Source organism: Desmodus rotundus, chromosome 7, assembly GCF_022682495.2.
Source record: "Desmodus rotundus isolate HL8 chromosome 7, HLdesRot8A.1, whole genome shotgun sequence".
Lineage (NCBI taxonomy): Eukaryota > Metazoa > Chordata > Mammalia > Chiroptera > Phyllostomidae > Desmodus > Desmodus rotundus.
In genome coordinates this window covers 92,020,220-92,027,353 of record NC_071393.1, presented here as the reverse complement: position 1 = coordinate 92,027,353, position 7,134 = coordinate 92,020,220, and the positions used below count along the sequence as shown (strand labels likewise).

The window sequence follows — 7,134 nt, the reverse complement described above, 5'->3', positions numbered from 1 at the left end:
TCTCTAAACTCCCCTTAGCAGCACAGCAAACTTCTGAAATAGCAGTTATCATTGCCAAGGACACCAGGGCGACACGTATGTCATCTCAGTTGGGAATGAGTGGGCAGACAAACACGCTAAACAAGCAGCCACCCTTCCCGCCCCTAAATACCAACTCCGAGTTCTCCCAACACTAACACCAAGACACACTCCTTAAGAAATTAAACTTATACAAGGAGGAGCAGTCTGGGAAGGTGAGTGGCTCACCAAAGGGGGGCAATTAATACTTCACTTAAACAAAAGAGAAGAATTCCTCTCTTATTTCCACAAGGCCCTCCATGTAGGATTCTGGCCTTTCCTCAAATTTCCATACCCCCTAATTGTGTGCCATCAACTTTCCTCACTTCTCTCCAAACCATCATTCAGCAATGCCCTGTATGTACTCAACCTGCTACACAAGGGGGACTCACACCTCCCCCATCCTTTGCCACCCACCAAGCCCAAGACCATGTCCCAGGACAAGACTGGCAAATTGACTTTACCCACATGCCCCCCATTAAAAAATACAAACACCTGCTGACAGTGGTAAACTCCTTTTCAGGGTGGGTCGCGGCCTGCGCCACCACCTCAGAAAAGGCAGCTGAAGCTACCCGGGGCCCTCCTCGACTCCATCGTCCCGCTTCAGTTTGCCGCCTGCTTTACATTCAGATGGTGGCCCTGCCTTTACATCTCACATCGCTCAGGACACAGCCAGAGCGCTGAACATCCAATGGAAAGTCCATATTCCCTACCGACCCCAGTCCTCTGGCACGGTTGAAAAGGCCACCTCTATTCTTAAAACACACTTAACCAAACCAGTTCTAGAGCTTCATGTGGACTGGATCTCTCTTCTCCCGTAGGCACTAGCCTTCGAATAAGGTTATTTGAAGCCTCCCCATGAGTCCCCTCGCTCCTCAGCCCTTTTGAGCAAATGCACGGCAGACCTTCCCTAACTCTCCCTGTTGGGAAACCTCCCTAACTCTCCATCTCCCTTGGGAGATTACCTCCCTACCCTTGACCTGACAAGACAGCTACTGCAAGGACATGCGGGCAGCATGGGTTTTTGGGTTTTGGATACCCAAACCAACTAACAATGCATTGGCTCCCGCCCCACTAGAACCTAGGGTTGGGTACTTTTAAAAAGTCCCTTGGAGTCAAAGGGGCCCCTTGCCTCTCATTGGGCCTTACCAGGTCCTCCTCATCAAGACATTTCTAGGAGATGCCACTTCCTAAGGTCTGACAGAAGGTCGGAGGTCAGGGTTTACATGGTTTCCTGACAAGTTTCCTGGTGGGAACCATAAAATATTCTAGTGCTGTTGCCAAGCTTTCCTGTTAGGGTCTCAGGGCTTCTTGGTAGGAGTTTTGGGTGTGGTAGTTCCTTCAGCAATGAGAGGCCCGAACCCTCTAATACTTCACTCTTTCATTCATAAAGCTTGTTGCATATGGGAATCCATACAACACACCTCTCACTGAACTGGCAGCGGACATAATAGAGGCCAAAGTGAAGGAACTGATGGTCATCACTGGCAGCAGCCCACAGGCTCTCGTCTGCCTGATGTGCTTTCCAGAAGCTGTTCCTTCTTCAGTTCTCAGTGTCTGTAATGTTTCTTTCTTCTTCAAATAACCCCAAGTTCCTATCTCACCCGACTTCTTTGTCCTGCCCTGTGTTCCTGTATCTTTTTTTCAATTGTGGTAAAATATAAGTTACCCTCAGTGACATTCAGTATACTCACAGCATCATTCAACTATTACCACTATCTAGTTCCAGACCATTTTCATTCTCCCCCAAAGAAACTGTACTCATTAAAAAGTCCCTTCCCATCCTCCCCCTCTTCCCCCATTCCCAACCTCACCTCCACCCTTGCAACCACTAATCTGATTTCTGTCTCTGTGGATTTGCTTATTCTAGATACTTTGTAAAAACGGAATAATGAAATATGACCTGTTGTCATATTTTCATTCACTAAGCATACAGTTTTCAAGGTTCATTTATGTAGTAGCATTTTTTAGCACTTCATTTTTTATGGCTGAATAGTATTCTATTAAATGGATATACAACATTTTGTGTATTCTTTCATCAATTGGTGGACCTTTGGGTTGTTTCTACTTTTTGGATGTTATGGATAGTGCTATTATAAAGATTTGTGTGCAAATTTTGTTTGAATATCTATTTTTTAATTCTCGTAGATGTAAGTCTGGGAGTGGGATTGCTGAGGTATATGGTCATTTTATCTTTAACTTATTGAGAGGCTTCTAAGTGGTCTCCCACAGTGGCTGCAGCGTTTTACGGTCCCACCAGCAATGTGTGACAGTTCCAGTGACTCCACATCCGCACCAACACTTGTTATATCTTTCATGTCCTAACCAGAGCCATACTAATGAGTGCAAAGTTGTGCTCCATTGTGGGTTTTATGTACATTTTCCTAATGGTTAATGATACTGAGCGTCTTTCTTATGCTTTCTGGCCATTTGTATAGTTTCTTGGGAGAAATGTCTATCCAAGCAAGTCCTTTGCCATTTAAAAAAATTTTTGGTAAGAGTTCTTTACATATTTTGGGTAATAGACTCTTACCAGATACGTAAGTTCAAAATATTTTTTCTCCAATTCTATAAGTTGTCTTTCAACTTTCTTATTGTGTTCCTTGATGAACAAAGTTTTAATTTTGATAAACTCCAATTTATCTTTTTCTTTTATTGCTTGGGTTTCTGTTGTCATATCTATGAAACCATTGCCAGATTGAAGCTTATGAAGATTTACCAGTGTTTTCTTCTAAAATCGTTTTAGCTCTAATGTTTATTTAGATCACTGACCCATTTTGAGTCAATTTTTAAATATAGTGTGAGGTTAGGGTCAAACATCATTCTTTTGCATGTGGCTATCCAGTTGTCCCAGCACCATTTGTTGAAAAGACTGTTCTTTCCCCCTTGAATGCTTTAGGCATCCTTGTCAAAAATCAATTGACCTTGGATTAATGTTATATTTCTGGAATGTCAATTCTATTTCATTGGTCTATTTGTCGATATTATTTCAGTACCACATTGTCTTGATTACTGTAGCTTTGTAGTGAGTTTTGGAGTAAGAAAGTAAGTATTAGTTCTCCAACTTTGTCTTCTATTTCAAGATTGTTTGGCTATTTGAGGCCCCTTGCAATTTCATATAAATTTTAGAATAAATTTTTCCATTGCTGTAAAAAAATCATTAGTTTTAAAATATGAATTACATTGAATCTCTGGATTGCTTTGGATATCGTTGCCATTTTAACAATATTAAATCTTCTAGTCCGTGAATTTGAGATGTCTTTCCATTTATTGATACCTTCTTTTAGCAATGTTTTGTAGTGTTCTGTGTACAAGTCTTATACCACTTTGATTAATTTATTCTCAAGTATTTTGTTCTGCTTGATACTATTGTAAATGAAATTGGTTTCTTTTTTCTTTTTGAAGGGAGGGAATGGGAAGATATAAATTAAAATTCCCTAAATAATTTTTCATGTTTATTTTGATTTGAGAGAGAGAGAGAGACAGAGAGAGAGACAGAGAGAGGGGGAGGGAGGGAGAGAGAGAGAGAAAGAAACATTGCTTTGTTGTTCCTCTTATTTATGCATTCATTGGTTGTTTCTTGTTTATGCCCTGACCGGGGATGGAATCCACAATGTTGACGTATTTGGATGACACTATAATCAAATGAGCTAGCCAGCCAGGGCTGGAATTGTTTCCTTAATTTGGGCGGAGTTGGGGGGGCAGGGCTGGGTGCAGTGACCTTTATTGATGGTGCATGACAAGGTAGGGCTCCCTAAGCCCTTCCCCTCTTCAGGGGGCATAGGATGGAGACTGGAAGTCAGGAGATTCTAGGTGTGTTGAGGGATCAATCTGGGGCAAGAACTCCCTAGCAGCTAAGGTCCTCTCTTCCTGTCACTGGGGCTGGTGGTAAGAGCCCCAGGGGGCTCTTACTCCTTGGAGGCCATGTGGACCATAAGGTCCACCACCCTCTTGTTGTAGCCCAATTGTCATACCAGGAAATGAACTTGACAAAGTGGTCATTGAGGGCAATGCTAGCCTCAGCATCGAAGGTGGAGGAATGGGTGTCACTGTTAAAGTTGCAGGAGACAACCTGGTCCTCAGTATAGCCCAGGATGCCCTTGAGGGGGCCTTCTGATGCCTGCTTCACTAACTTCTTTTTTTTAAAGATTTTACTTATTTATTTTTAGACAGAGGGGAAGGGAAGGAGAAAAAGAAGGAGAGAAACATCAATGTGTTGTTGCCTCTCACACACCCCCTACTGGGGACATGGCCTACAACCCAGGCATGTGCCCTGACTGGGAATCAAACTGTCAACCCTTTGGTTTACAGACTGGCACTCAATCCACTGAGCTACACCAACCAGGGCAGCTTCACTAAGTTTTTAATGTCACTGTATTTGGCAGCTTTGTCCAGGTGGCAGGTAAAATTCACAACTGACACATTGGGGGTGGGGACAGAGAAGGCCATGCCAGTGAACTTCCCATTCAACTCAGGGATGACCTTGCCCACAGCCTTGGTAGTGCCAGTAGAAACAGGGATAATGTTCAGGGCAGCCCCTCGGCCATCATGCCACAGCTTTCCAGAGGGGCCATCCAAGGTCTTCTGGGTGTCAGTGATGGCGTGGAGTGGTCATGAGTCCCTCCATCATGCCAAAGTTGTCATGATGGCCTTGGCTGGGGATGAGCCAAGCAGTGGGTGGTACAGGAGGCATTGCTGACAATCTTCATGGAGTTGTCATACTTGCCATGGTTCACACCCATCACAAATATGGGAGCATCTGCAGAAGGGGCAGACATGATGACCCTCTTCGCTCCATCCTTCAAGTGAGACCCAGCCTCCTCCACAGTGGTGTAGATACCATGGACTCCACAACATATTTAGCATGAGCATCACCCAATTTGATGTAGGGGGATCTCACTCCTGGAAGATGGAGATGGACTTCCCATTGATGAAAAGGTTCCTATTCTCAGCCTTGACTGTGCCTTTGAATTTGCCATGAATAGAATCATACTGAACATGTAGACCATGTAGTTGAGGTCAATGAAGGGATCGTTGATGGTGACAACATCCACTTTGCCAGAGTTAAAAACAGCCCTTGTGACCAGGCGCCCAATACGGCCGAATCCATTCACTCTGACCTTCACCATCATGTCTCAGGGTTGAGGCTGGCACTGCACAAGAAGACATGGCTGTCTGTCAAACAGGAGGAACAGAGAGCCTGTTTTCTCAATTTTCTGTTTGGATTGTTCATTGATAGTGTATAGAGATACAACTGATGTTTGATCTTGTACCCTGCAACTTTACTGAACTCATTTATTAGCTCTAATACTTTTGTTATTTTAGATTAAGATTTTTTGTCTACATAAGATAATGTCATCTGTGATTAGAGAGAGTTTTACTTTTAATTCGGATGCCTTTTATTATTTTTTTCTTGCATAATTGCTCTGGCTAGAATTTCCAATGCCATGTTGAATAGTGGTAAAGGGTAAAGGGGGCAGGGTGGTAAAGGTGAGCATCCCTGTCTTGTTACTGATCTTTAAGAAAAAGATTTCCATTTTTACTGTTGAGTATGGTGTTAGCTATGGTTTTTTTCATAAATGCCTTTTATACCTTGAGGAAATTCCCTTCTACTACCTGTAGTTTCTGAATTTTTTTTTTTTTTTATCACAAAGTGTGCTGGATTTGGTAAAATGCTTTTTCAGCATCAACTGAGATGATCCATATCTTTTCCCCTTTTCAGTCTATTAATGTAGTAGTATATTACAACGACTTTGTATGCTGACAAACCTTTGCATTCCTGGGACAAATCCCTATATCCTTTTATTACTCTTAGCTGTTTCATTCTCATATCTATTTCTCCTATCTTATTTCCTGCTTTGTGTATATATGTTATTTCTGCAACACTCTTCCTCTGCAATTGTCATTCTCATCACTGTTCTGTTTCTTTTTCATTACTTGTATGTTTTGTTATTATTGTCTCAAGTAATTGCCTTACATTTCACTGTCACAGACAGATTAGAACAAAATTAGCAATGGAGGACAGAAGGACTCAAGGAGGAGGACACTAGTTGACCATTTTCAGGGACAGAGCCCACTGACCTAAGTCAGGATGAGGTCACAATGTCCATTTTTTCCATGTTCAATCATTGTGGATCAACAGTGTGGATCCTCCTGGAAACTTGTAAGATTCTGCCCTAGAAGAGTGGGGAGAAGAGGTATCATTTTTAGGGTCTTGATGTGAACCACTGAGAGTCTCCTTGACCAAAGAGCACATGTCTACATGACAGTATTTGGGGATATTTAGAAGCATCAGGAAAGCCTTACTTTTTAAAAGAGCTAAATCAACCCCTGCCAGCAGAGCATTAGAGTATACTACTGTTAACAGCGAGACGGCGATTGGACCTCGGTTCAACAACCTTGGAACTTTAGTTCTGTCTAAGAAAGAATTTAGAGCCAAGATTCAAATACAAGCAAAAGTTTAGTCACAGAGGTAGAAGTGAGCTGGGAAAGAAGTGAGCCAGCTGGGATGCAGGGGCTCAGGAAACAAGTTACAGAGGCAAAAGAAGGTCCCTTGGAACTTAAGAGAAAGAAAGAAAGGATATACATTCCTCGGGGAAGGAGAGAGGGAAAGACTCAGGTGTGCTCCAGAGAGAGAATGCACTGGGGAAAGAAAGGGTGGGAAATGTGCCAGTGAGAGAGAGAGAGAGAGAGCGCGAGCCCTGCACTGGGTTCTCCATCCCATGGTTTTTATCACCTCTCTAAAGGCAAGGATCTGAGAGGAATTCCCAGAGAAAGGTCTCAATGAACAATTCATCAGCTTTCCAGGTGTGTCCTTTCAGGGTCATGGTCTCTACTGATTGGTGCCAGGGTAGGGGTTCATTAGTTATCATAGCTGGTCGTGATTTCAGCCATAGTATCACCCACCTGGCCTTGCTGCTTTTCTGTGCCCAGAGCTGAAACACAACTGAGGCCTAGATATTATCTCTAGTTTGACTAAGACTCTACCTCTGTGGTCAACAGACCCAAGGCTTTGTTCGTAAGATTATTTGACGCAGGTCAGAACCTCATTGTTATGAGGGCTTAGTGCTTAAGAGA

At 43.0% G+C, this 7,134-nt stretch overlaps 1 pseudogene; it reads right to left on the bottom strand.

Annotated features, from left to right (window-relative positions):
- Nucleotides 1-3,965: 3,965 nt before the first annotated feature.
- On the bottom strand, nucleotides 3,966-5,186 carry LOC112311360 (glyceraldehyde-3-phosphate dehydrogenase-like; annotated as a pseudogene).
- Nucleotides 5,187-7,134: the final 1,948 nt, after the last annotated feature.